Raw genomic sequence first — 14,895 nt, 5'->3', positions numbered from 1 at the left:
TGAACGGAATTCATTAAGTGAGGGTAGACGACTTAAGTGTGTACAGGAATACTAATAATAGTTTTTAACCGGCAGATTGTGTCTTAAAACGACTTCTGTTAGACTAAATCTGCGAGACGAAAATGAAAACTGAGATGACTCCCTTAGTTAGATGGCAAATGACTTCTATTCAGAAGAGTCGATCAATTGTTAGAGTTGATGTGTAGATCACTGGAAATAACCTTGCCTGTTATTTATACCTGTAATCAAGCATGAGTAACTGACAGATTTGACTCAATAGTTATTTGTGTGTATCCAAAAATACTAGCCTACTGGCTAATTCGCTGTAAAGATTACCAGTGTCCATGTCTATTTGGGGATCAGCCTGAATCTTACAAACATAGATGACGGGAATCTTTCATTTGGTCAGGTCTCTCATTAAGTTTTCTGTATTGCTTCAGTTTCATGACGTCACAGCAAACCAAGCCATGGCAAGAAGGACTATAAATTGACAAGGTAATTTCAGACCCATCTTGAATTATAATATACTGCATTCTGCAATACAGGGAATATTTATTATAGCGTCACAGAAAAGCTAAATTAATATAACCGTGTCTTGAATTCAATTCCAATTAAGATGACTTTCATTAAGTTTCTGATTTTTGTTCCATGGAAGAACTCTTACAAAAGATAGATTCGAATATTTAAGCTGGTGAGTGAAAGGACATGCTTCTATGAAATACGCAATCGCCTGTGTTGCCATAGAATCAACTGCGTTCATTCGCCGCCAGTAACTGAAGAAAGCCGCCAGTAACTGAAGAAAGTGTACATCATCTCATTTCCTGTTTGGCTAGTTTCATTGCGGTCCGTCATATATTTTGTATCATCTATGTTATCGAGGTGACGACGCTGGTTTCTAAACAGAAACGCAAGGTATAAGTGAAGATTAAGTCAGTAAGCTGGGTAATGCATTACTCCTTTTGATCATCAACAAAGGGTTTTTTATTCAATATTTACCCCCACGCAACCTGTTAGCGACTTTGCACGAGCAACTAATTACTTGACAAGGACGGCTGAACCTGCAAACTTTGACAAAGTGTTCTTTCAATGTAATATAGTTTTGAGGATTAGCGTAAAATCCTCATTCACATAGAATTTTTGTGTGAAAGACGTGTCTGCTGCTTTAATGATTGGATTTATGAATCGATGCATGTATTAGGGATACTCATAATTTGAAACGTTTGGAAAATGATGTATAATTTTATTTCAAACAGCCATTTACGGTCAAATATTTGTTAAAATCTCAATTTTTCATGCCTTATTAAACATTCCGCATTTACATAAACATGTGGACGGAAAAGGAAACGGATTCTTTGGTGTGAGAGGAATTTTTTCACTTCTTCGATTGTATATATTAATGTTTTCCTTATTTGCATTTAATTCTGTTTATGGATATTTTTTGTCTGAAATAAATGTAAAGGATAACAACAACAACAACAACAACAACAACAACAATAACAATAATAATAATAATAATAATGATAATAATGATAATGATACATAACTGACTATTATATAACCAACATTATTTATTAAGCTTCACAACCAAGCTTCATGACTATTAATATATTTAAAACAATCATAAAATCGAGACCATACTATTGTACATACCATTTTTTTTACATAATCCCAGAAACATTGCACCATATATATATATACTAGAATAAGGCCAAATAAAAAAAAGTTGTTTGGTTCCGGTTACCCGACCCCACCTAGTTTTTCACGCCGACCTTAAATTTTTGTTTACGTATTAGAGAAAAATAATAATAAAATCGCGAAAATCGTGAAGTATCGCAAGAAATGGTGATGCGGAAACTGACATCAACTTAAAGACAATATAAAACTATTCTTCCAATCTGTAATGGCGGTACATCTGATAGGAAGAAATAAACAACACAGAGACCATTTGGAAAACAATGGAAAACCTGAACTAGACACTCACACATGAAAAAAAATATAACAAAATAAAATAAAAAATCTACCTACCCTCACCTATTTTAAAATTGAATGTAATCGGAACCACAATTGTTTTTACGCCTAAGTTGGAAACAAAACTGAAAAACACAGAAAGATCGTGTAGTTAGTTCGATGACAATACGAAGAAGGTCTCAAACGAAAGGATGGCAACACAAGATGCATCATTCTACTCAATCTTTAGCTCGCCACCTACCTATAAATTAATCATTCACCAAGTCAGTTAAAAGCAGATCCACTCGTCACGAAACAACTTAGATTTTTCTTTGTCTGCTGGCAGGATAATTAAAACAAGATCAATTGCCTTTCCATCCAACCATCCACTGTCCGGTGTATTGAAGATTTCTCTTTCTGAAAGGCGGACATGTCAAAGATGTAGTGACAGGAGCTTTCAAGGCAAAGTGTGGTTAGATCTAAACGGGTAAATTCAACTTGTTAACTTTACATGTTAAAGCGAACTTGATTTACCCTTCTTTCCTCCCTTCCTAGTTGACGCCTACAGATAAACCAATTTGATATGAACACACACCTGTAAATATGTTTCTAATTTTACTAACTTTGCGTTATTTAAAGTTTCTTTGGTTACTTTGCTTAGACAAATATGACAGTAGATTATTCTCTATCTTTTATTGTCGTCGTACTTTTAGTGCCACCCCCCCACCTTGACCAGACCAATTAAAACCATTTGAAGGTACTAAGTATGTAATTTTAATAACCTAAGGGGTATGGATAAGGAACCCCTGGAAAGCATGATTTTATTGAAATACCCAGCTTGCTTTGTGATTGGAAAACAACTCTTATCCATGTTGCAAGCGAGCATAAGATACGCATACCTTAACTCGTAGGCAGGAGAAATACTGCAGACAGCGGACAACCAAATCTAAAATCTAGATTGCCAGTTTTATCTACAGCAGAATCATCATTCAGGTAGGTGTATGCATTCTGTTCACCATCAATGAAAAGTTACATACCAATTCAAAGAATAGTCAACTTTCTCTTATTATATGTCAGCATAAGTCAAAACCACCAATGTAGATATAAGCACATTAGTACACTGATCTAAAATAAATATGAAACCGCTGATGTAATTCACCAAATTCCTTTTATTCAACTGTGGACCGAACTTGACTTATAATTAACCCCATTCAAAATACAATTTAAAACAAAATTCATTACATCAACATACATGTTTCAAATGCTAAAAAACACTTAGTCTACAATATTTCAGTTAAGTTTATAGCGATTATTTGATTCCAAAAAAGTGTCAAGACACCTTTCCTTGAAAGATTGTTTTCAAGGAGAGCAGGCAACGTAAAGAGCAATTCATCACTCTCGTGTACACGTTTTTTGTGTGGGTTTCCTGTATTTCTTGGAATGTTGTTTTAAGGAGCTCGGACAGTATGACGTGTATGTTCAATTTATTGCTCAGAGTTTCGGAAATAGATTCATAGAGTCGTGTCTCAAAACGTGATTAACTAGATCACATTACAGCTTTGCCGTTCTTGGCAGTGTTATAATCTCTTATAAATGGATCACCAATTGTAGATTTTATTGGAAATAACGTTCTTTTTATTGCGATGCATTTACCACAATATCAATCAACTGTTATAACTTACTGTGTAAGTACCTCATACAAAGCTTTCTAAAGCCGTTGCTTAAAAGATACAGTTTATTCCTGTAGATGGCATTACTGTGTAAATATGCGTTTATTGTCATATTTACCAAGGAATGGTTTGATTGAAAAGTAAAACATTCCAATTTTAAAAGCTTTTAGATGTTTAGGTCGCATTGCTTTGTCTAATTGTAGTAAATGACGAATACTAAATAATTTAAAACGAACCGTTCCTGTAATACCTGTGATTCATGTCTAAACAACCAAGTACCGACATTCGTCCAAGTAATTTACATTTCTTTATTCAAAGTACACTACCAAGACGCCATTCTTGTACAGCTGGTGTTAGCATCATTAAAACATGTCATTAGTAATATCTTTGTAATGGACTAAATAAATTTACCATTAAAAGTACCTAAACATTTGTTTGCACTTTGCAGTGATCAAGAGAGTGTAAATCTTCACATAGGCACACATACATACAAACATACATACATACATACATACATACATACATACATACACGCATACATACATACACACGCATACATACATGCATACATACATACATACATTCAATGTGACAATATAATGCACTTATATGTGGGATATTGTACATAAACATGTACACAAATATACACGCTGTACTTACGTTGTCAGAGTTAATTGTCAAAACTTCTAAAACACGAAACTTTTATTAATGTGCACAGTTGTTAGTAATCGGTTCACTTATTAATATGATAATGAATTGATGCAGTACATTAGAATGATTAAAGCAGATTGCAATAGTGAAAATAGTCCTTGTTATCTTGATGAAATTTAATATAAGTTTGATATTTGTTCAAAGCTAACGAGCTGAAATTGCTTCAAATCACAGACGATGGCAGTACGTAAATATTGGAAACGTGATAGGTTTTCATTGAAAAAGAATGACGGTTGTACTTTATATTGATAAACTTTCCCATCTGGGATTTGTTCTGCTGTGTTTGTGTTTTTTTCACGTGTCCCATTATATGGTTACAAAGACGGTTGGCATTTATATGAAAGGTTCATTTACACCAGGTCTATAACTTTAAGAGATAGGAGTTTTGGAAAAGTGATGAACAATATCGTACATTTATTGAGACACAAAACAGAGAGTAGACAGGAATGCAAAATGTGACAGCTGCCATGTGACAGGAATTATCCCCACGCTTCAAAAGTTTCAACGTGTTTGACTGACTGAATAAATACAGCATGATTCCGCACTCTGTCCTTTCAAAGATGAATATGATAAACGAAGTGATGTTAACACACCAACGAATCGCATAATACACTTTGTCATAACTACACAGTTGGATAATACTAGGCAACATTTGACAGCTGCCATGTGACTGTAGTTATTCAAACGTGTCTAAAGCCTTTGGCCAATTGAACAAATACTTCATGATTCGTTATAGTCTGTCCTTGCATCGGTGGATATTGGGTATGTAATGTGAACACACAAACCTATCTCATCATACACTTTGCCATGGCTACTTAGTTGGATATTAAGCATTTGATATTGATTACTGTTTGCAAGCCCGATTCAAAAAGTATTAATAATGACGAATGCCTTACTATTTCCCCAGTGACTTGAATACTAATCCTTACTAATACAAAGTGTATATATGAAACTGTTACTCTGCAAATGAATTTCCTTATCATGTTTATATAATGATTTTCCAAGTCCATTGATTTCGATATGAAATACTTATTTTATCATCTTCCTACAAAAGTGAAATTCAGATTCGATCAAAAGTATATACTATTGACCTTAATTACAATAGAACAGATTATTTACAAATATAATGTTAGAGTATATATCATTCTCCTCGATGAACTGACTAGAGGAATGCCACCATCTCTTTATCCGCCAATACAAAAAAACGTAGCATATTGTGAATGCAAGTTTTGTGTTAACATTACGTTTAGGATTGGCTTCAATCAATCAATCAATCAATCAATCAATCAATCAATCAATCAATCAATCAATCAATCAATCAATCAATCAATCAATCAATCAATCAATCAATCAATCAATCAATCAATCAATTAATCAATCAATCAACTTTATTTAAAAAGGGTAGCCCAAATGGCGGATGTCAATCTTTCCTGGGGTCCTCTGAATAAAATAGTGCAAAGACAGAAGCGAAAAATACAAACTGTACAGTAAGGACATACAAAAAACAGCAAAAATGTGTAAAGTTTGGCATAAGATATTGGTGACAGCCACGTGAGAAGGAAGACAGCAATGTTCTTTTTCTCACTTCAAGTGGTAAGAAAACATAAAACTTTGACTCTAGGTCGAGATTCTAACAATTCGTTGTTCCTTTTCAAAAGTAGAAAGGGTTCATTCCAATGATTCCTCATATGATGATAACACAATATTTTCCGCTCTGACAAATAATTTCGAATAATTCATACTTTTCTCATTGCTGTGAGCTCTTTCAATAATTCTCAGATATTAAGCTGACAATCAAGAAGGTAAAATTCAATTCTACAAATGTGTTGACAATCACCACTGTCACAAAGTCTAGAAATAGAAACCAATCATCGTCATCAATCATGTAACGTATGGTTAATGCAACTCATATAGAAAATGCAATATGGTCTTCATAACAGTCTGGTGAGACAGATCTTTATCAGAAAACATACATTTGGTACACCAGAGGGAGTCCAGACACCCGATGACATGACTACACATAATAAACACATTCGTGTATCTGCAATTTCATCAATTCTCAGTCGTCCACGTGGTGAAAGTAATTTGATACTTTTTGCGTGAACACAACCTTTTCAAAAATAGTCTATTAAACTATTTGAAAAAGCCAATGTTTAAGAAGTAAGACGTAGGCAATTTCTAGCTAGGCTGTAGGTGATGGGAACATTACACCAGGTTAGTTTGTATTTGACTGATCCAGCAAATAGAGTTGATGAACTGGTAGAGAGAGAAGTCTCCGACATCATTCAAACATTGACATACAGGCATGAGGTTATTCCAAAGGTAATGTTAAAGTCAATTGGTCTGAGGAAAAGCGAGATTAAAGCTAAATCACATTAGTGGGATTTTATAGATACTTGTCTATCAAGTTGAACGATTGTTGTTGAAACACAATTGCTATATGGCACCGAACTGATGCAGTCAATGTCTAACTCAATGTCTTCTTTGGTGATGAACACTCACAATGCAGTTTAATTGTATTCTTCTAGCTCGAACTACAAGAATAGCTTTCGCAGACAGTGAACGTATATCTAATAGGTGCCACGTAGAGTCTATACAGTGTCTTTTCAAGAGGACCCCTTCCACACACGTACACACACACATATACACACACATACACGCACCCCTCCCCCCCACACACATCCTCAGTTTTTAGCAGGTTTGAAATAGAGGGAGACTGAGTGTATATTATGCATATCATGGCTGTTATTCACTCTGCTGTAAGAGTATCTTCTGTACGTTTGCTGCACTGTTGAAATACTTTATAGGATAAGTATTAGCAGAGTAAGATAGGTACTAGGTGCAGTTTTACATTTTAACTGATTAGAGAACCCAAGAACCACTACGCTACTTGTAGCTGTCACTTCGATTGTTCTTGAAGTAGTGAGATTGCTTTGATGTCATATTAAATTATCCAATCAGTAAATTTCCTTGACATTGAGGATGTGAGACTCTATGCTAACATAATCGAGGGATATTTTTTAGCTTCAAGATATCGAGTGAGACAGCCCTCCCAGTAATCGATTGAACAAATCAACTAGCGTCCAATTTTCCGTCTGAACTACCAAATTTGAAGCTGGATTATAAGATTTCTTCATTTCGAAACAAAGATTAACTTTTGAAATGAAATGAAATGATTGCTTCTTCTAGACGTTAAAATCGTTCCCTGTTTTGCGCATGGTTTGTTCATTATTAAAAACTGGCCACATCAAACTAACAGAACGGTAGTGACCTTGGAGTGAGGAATAAGGGGTTTTTACTTTCTATTTTGCTAACGTGGATAACCATTTCGTAATCTCAGACATATGATATTACTATCTTATAACTATCGTATTACAAAGCTTACATGGTTAATTATGTAAGATACCTAGCTTTTTGGAGTCTTATATAAATTTAAAGTTATCGTTCTTTAGCATCCGATACTGTCATAGGTCAACTGAGTTGACATAAAAAGTAAGTGTCACTTCTTACGGACAGGACGCCAACTATTTTAAAGTGAACACTTCTACTGACTTATATCCCAAGCCACCTTTGCCTGCTGGCTTGCTATTGGACAACAATATCCGGTTCTATTAGCTCTGCAATCATTGGTTATTGCATAATAACGGATGACTAGAAATTTGGCCTTTGACAGTTCAGCGAATTTTCATTGGTTCAAGCTGCGCGTTTGGCTCAAGTTTAATTGAGTGTATTGACAGAGTTCAATTATTACTTTAGGTTGCGCGTTGTCTATTTACGATTACAAGAGACTAACAGTGTACATCTTTCGTCAACCCTAGACCTTTCCTAGCCATCTGTGGTCGATAATAACACAATTTACAAGAAACGTGCCGTCTTGTATTTCATGAATTGCGTCATTACAAGCTTATTACTCGAGTAATGCATTGTTTAACCTCATCAGATGTTGGAATGTGTCGACAAGGCAACTAATTTGTGACACAGGATACCAACCGAACGGGTTGCTTACTGTCCAGGAACATTGCTTTGTACATCAGTAATCAATAATACGCCATGTTACATGCATCAGTCAAAGAGGGAAACATGTACAAAATCACTAAATCTACTAACTGGTAGAATATATCCTTTACCTGTCAGTTAACAAATTCACTCTAAATTGTTAGTATTGAATGAGTTATCGACCCCGTTTCGTCTTCGACTTCAGTAAATGTTTCATGGTCTTATTTTTCTCATATTTGCTACTTTTCCCAAGTATGACCCTTGGTGCTGGTTGAACTTTATATACTAAATTCATAGCGTTGCAGGCGCCTGAACCCAGGGGACTTTGGACTCACTCAGAGCACTTTTCCATTATCAATTCACCGACATGCAGGGTTCATCAGTCTTAAAGAAGCGTTGATTTCTTAAACTTAACCAACCACATCATGAAGTGCTGTAGATGTTAACGAATTTAGAGCTCTAATTTAATTTTGAGAAGGTTTGTTCTCTACTCTGACTAGACTACTTCAGTTTACTAGTAGCCCTTGATTTAAGTAGCGAGTCGCTACATAGTCCAATTTAACACAGACAAGGAAATTTGTCTGTGATTTTACATGACTGTCTAGATCTTTGTCAACGATGACCCTGACTGGACTCACTGGAAGCTATGTTCTATAAAGCAGTGACGCCGACTTACTTCTTCAATGTATTAAGACATGTCATGTTCGCAGTAGTATGACAAACATTCAACAGTTGGTGTCTGCCACAGGAAATGTCTTTATTAGTACAAGCAAGCAAGTATATATTGGACATATAATCTGGTCGTTCTAGTTACTACAAAACAGGTGTATGTCATTGGTTCTGCAGTACCAAAATATCATGGTAGTCAAAACGTTTATAATCGGCATTATTTTTTCCCATTTTTTCATAAAATTATGGTACGATTATATTATTTTGGAGTATTCGCCTTCATTAATATGTAAAATGCTCGTTCCTTGAAGGGTTTTCAGTACTCGTACCTTTGTTGAAAGACAATTCTAGGTTGTCTCTGTTTGGTATAAAAAACCTCCATACAAACCAAAATATACAATCACACGCTAAAACACATTTCCCGAAATATACTTTTTGCTATTCTCACTGTACACGCGCGCGCCTTAGCCCATAGCAATTTCTTGTTAACCGGAAGTTCGGTATCGAACGTTTACCGCACTTCCGGTTAATATTACTCCATGGACTTCTCACGCCCGTACAGTGAGATTCGCAGTATGGGTATTATCAGCGTCAGGTGTGCTATTGTATAACACTAAATAAATACATCACCAAACAAAAAGAGAATATGAAAGCAGAAAAGTATGCACCACGAAACAGTCATCCTTATGTGTCTTCATATTTTCGCTTGAATTCTCTAAGGTGTCAACTTGATTCGTTCCCTGTGAGCATTTTACTTCCATGATAATGGATTATAAATTAGGCCAACTTTAACCGTGTATATAATGCATTGAAAGAAAGTGGAGGGTTTTTCATACTAATAAAAATCTAATATCCCAGAAAGAAGCTTTCTCGGCGCTCAAGGCGGGGTTTTAAATGTAACAAAGGCATGGGTATGTTACGATGCATATGGGAATATTCTATCCCCAAAGCCCATCTTATACAAGAAATATTACTTGAATACAGGTCGAGGTGTGGGAGTATCTATACATTACTAGAAACACTTCACAATGCACACCACTTCAATATTGAGCGCAACCAATGTTTGCAATTAGGTTATTGGTGAAGGAAGCCAAGTCACAGACCTCGGTAAAGAAAAGATATAAACACTACAAAGCTACATGCATTGCACATATCAATGACACACATGTATAATATCAAATAGATGTCTCATATATATTTTGACAGACATTATTAATGATAGCATACATAGTTAAAAGTATTTACTTTGGGAATAAACCATTTAAACTTTCCTTGTTACTTTATTCAAGAAATGTACTAAAGAGAAAACAAATCAGGGTTCACCGTACTAATCTTTAAAAATAGAGATATAATATAAGATATATGAAAATCCAATATGGCCGCCAAATGTGTTAACGTTATTTGAAAATAAACTATGATTCTATTTGGTGGATTTCCTTGAAAACAAGATGGTGAAGATCAAAATAACTGTTAACATTCCAAAGGGATAAGCTTTGGTGAAAGAACTTTGAGTTTCAAGGAAATTGGTCTCTGAGATGCAATAGACCTTAAAGAACTAATGGAGACTGTGAACTTAGCGTGATGAAGAACAACGTCAATTATACTTTGTGACAATTTATAACGTGCCTGACTCCTTAATCTATCAATCAACACCATTACCTGAATACTAGTCAAAACCATAATGAAATAAGTAAGTGCGACTACTATAAATAGTTTCAACATATTAGCAGCACGTGTTTGAAATACTGTGTTTCTTTGTAAGTCTGAAACTAATTAGTTTTAGATCAATTACATACCGTCTAACTTTTAATATTTCATTATTTTCTCATTAATCTTAAAACATGAACGTCATGAAGGAATGTTTGATAACTTCTCATAATTATAGTATTGTATTAATTATGATAAAACGGTATGTCCAGTATAATATTTTTCCCAACCAATCATTTTCTTTCTATCTACTGACGTCATCACAACAAGGAGGAGTTTTTTTATAAGGTTTATGCTAACGTCGAATTATATACTTTTAATGATGTATTGCCTCAGCAATATCTTGGACGATCGAATTTATCATAAGAGGAACAGACCGGCTTAAACTGGAATTTGGAGGGGATACTATTTGTTGAGTAATAAGTCAACATTTTATCGACACGTTTACTGCACTGTTAGTTTTACGTATACGTTGGCAGGCGACATTTCATTTAAGAGCTTGACAAAAAAACCTGAAAAACTAATAGTGACTAGTAGTGTGTATGTTTAATGGACTCCATAAAACTATTTTTGACTGATTTGTCGAATTTGAAGTAATTGCTAGACAACCTAAACGTCTATAAATATTTGTCATAAACTTTGTATAAATGCATGTTCACGTCTAAATTGTACTGACAGACACCCATAGTCGATTCGGGAAAGATTAGTAAGAACTAAAAGAACTAAAAGCTATTATCGAACATAACCATGGAGATGTTTTTTTTTCTTTACAAAAAAATCAAAATCTTTGCTTGAAAAGATTCGATATACTATGTCTGCAAACAATGCTAACTTCTATAGCGCCATACTCTACAATAACGTCAATTGATTCCACCTTTACCACCAATTCGAATCGCCGTACACACATACTAGGCAAAGCTTCAAACGACATTTTCCAGACGTTTATAAAGTGAAAGATTTCGACCAAATTCAATTATTACTTGGTGACCCCTTTTCCACTGCATGGTCACGTGACGGACTTATAATCCGTAACCTGTGTATACCCTAAATTGAATTAATTCACTTCGACACTGTCAATCATATTGAACCCGATTAATGCAATCTCTGAATAGAAATCTGCTAAATTAAACTCATAAATGTTAACTATTCTCACATGTTTGTACAATCTGTCATTTATAAATGACAAGTGATAGATGGTGGTGTGATGTGCAATTTTTCAGAAAGGCAATACGTAAAATCAATGTATACATTTCTTTAAATGTGCTATAATGAAGATTAGCCTTAAGTTTGTACATTTGCAGTAAGAACGCTCGTCTTTACGTTTAGAAATAACGGTAATGCGATAACAGGATTCCTGAACATCACTGTAACACTACCAGAAGATGTCCGCCCCTGTGAATTACATTACGAGCAGCACCCGAGATCAAACTCTCTGGAACACCCTTCTTTGTTTTATGATTTTATTTGGGTGTGGGAACTGACTTATCAGTAGTACTGCTCGGCGTTGGTCAAGGAACGCGCTCTATTGAGAACTTCGTTCTCTTTGTTATTGCATAGTTATCTTGAATTATCCGATTCATTTTATTTTAGCTAGCCACTAAAATTAGATGTTGGTCTCAATCACCATTATCAAACGTTTATTATGGAACAACGGAACATCGAAAGCATACACGTGTATTTTCATTCAATTTTCTCGAAATTTATTTTCATCGTGAATGCCATTAACTAAAGGAAGACTATTGGACGCCATGCACATCAAAGTCAACACTCCGTCACTTAATGCCAATGTCTAGAAAATATGGCATTCCACTAATCTACAGTGACACCCACAGAATGTGGACAGTTGGATGCAAATAACTGAAAAGTAGTTTCACAGTTAAATTTATAGATTGAAGCTAACCTTTTCACACCTCTAGTTTGTTCAACATCACCAGCAAACATGGATCAGATCAGATCTAGTTAGACGCTGAGAAAGGAATGTGCATTTGTTAAAAACATGTCTGATTCCAATAAAATGTATCAGAGAGCCTCTGTATGGATGAATTTAATCAGAATGACATTGGATAAGTTTTAAAGAAACACACTGTGAGCACATGCGTTTCGCCTATACTAACTTAGGTGGAGGAAAGAAACACGAACGAATGAAAGAAGCCCGCCCTCTATTGCCACCACTGTGCTGTGAGTGTGTTAGACAAGCCATATAGCACAAAATGAATCGTTAAGAGTTTATACACCCAAAATATGATTGGTTTTGAAATATAGTTGTTATCGATGATATTATTTAAGAGAAATAGTGTAAGGACAGAGGTATGTTTGCAATTATGTTCCAGTGCAACATACATCTATCATATATACATAACCTGCTGGGACATTTTAGTGGTCAATATTATTTGTACGTAGTGTAGTGACAAGTTTAAATAAAACCCTCCAAAAAACTTGGTTTTGAATTTGTGGCCTTGGTTGTAACAGAAGTATCATTTTTTCGCTCAGAAGACCACACTATATTGGCTGGAAATTGTTAAAAAATATCTATAATTAGACATTGTGCATGTTAACCAGTGGTTGATGTTATCAAAAAGTTGTACAAAAACAGGATAAAATCATGATCGCAGTTGAGGGTGCTGACTTTTGTGTGCGAACCCAAAATCAATTTGATTGGATTTATCGTGCATGCACCCCTCTAAAAAATAGGTTTACAATCAAGTGATGCAGGACTGTTCAGGGTGTACGACATCACGAGTAAGTTATTGTACACATGAAAACATTTTATTTAAAAATGTTGCAATTGCAGTAGTGAGTGCAGCCTTAAGGTGTAAATTCGTAGTCATCCTTTGGGTATATTGTCACGTACTCAATAGATCTGTCAGAATCACCCTGGCAGCCAATCACAATGTTTACAAAGGATGCCTTTTAAGAATCGGCAATAAAGTAAAGACCTCATGGACTGAAAACGAGGCACTTGACCTTACTCATCTTCACTTCATTGTTTACGTTATTACTAATCCATTACAAGGATAAAACAAAATTGTTGTTCATACCGCAATATTACGGATATTCATCGACTAAGTGAATTCACTACCAAATCTGATTGTAATTATCTGTGACAGCGTTCCATTATATATCAGAGTTTGGCTACTAATTGTTGAAATGTTTGCAACAGTCCTCTTAAATTCCACTTCAGGGGTTATTTGGTCTTTTAATAAACTGAAAGCAGAAATGACATATTTGTTTCTTTGTAATTTCCTGTATGTTTGTACATACATACACACATACATACATACATACATACATACATACATACATACATACATACATACAGTACTTACATACATACATACACATACATACATACATACATACATACATACATACATACATACATACATACGTACATACGTACATACGTACATACATACATACATACATACATACATACATACATACATACATACATACGTATACATGTGAGCTAACCAACAATGTAACAAATGATACATTGTCAGATCAGCCATTTATGGTTTTAAGATTGTTAACATCGCCACAACGGTTGGAGATATCGGATTTGTCGTAAACTGGCATTTTTCACAACAATATATTAGACAAGCAGACGACCTTAGTCAATTTGACAAACGAGTTCGTACCCATTTCAAGTTTGCATATTACGAATACATAGTGTGGTAATTTGACGAGATTTGCTTGTTTGAAATTGATATATCCATAATGATACGTTCCGATGACACTGCTAGTCTATGACGTACTACAGTATTGTTCTACACTTTATGAGTATAAAATGGGTGTGCATTAATTTCTCTAATTTGCAATTCATTTTAAGGTGTAATTGTTGGTCACCATCAGTGACATGACAGCGCCATCCCACGGAAGATAATGTCTGAAGCTTTCCAGAACGTAGCTATTTAAGATCAAATGTAATAGCTACCCTGCACTATTTTTAGACATTTTTATCCAATAAAGCTGTTCGCCATAAGAACTCTGCTTTTTAAATTGTATTATCATGAAGACAATAACGACATTTTCAGATATAAAATGTTTGCCCCGATCCGGAGTATTTGTTGCGCTTCGCGACCTGACATCTACAAAGGTAAGAGGCAGATGTTATTCAGAACATACGATCAGTGATTCTGACATCAAATACTTCAATAAACCTACTTTTTTGAAGATTAGGCATTCACCGTTG

Source organism: Glandiceps talaboti, chromosome 22 (assembly GCF_964340395.1).
Source record: "Glandiceps talaboti chromosome 22, keGlaTala1.1, whole genome shotgun sequence".
Lineage (NCBI taxonomy): Eukaryota > Metazoa > Hemichordata > Enteropneusta > Spengelidae > Glandiceps > Glandiceps talaboti.
This window is presented reverse-complemented; position numbering follows the sequence as displayed.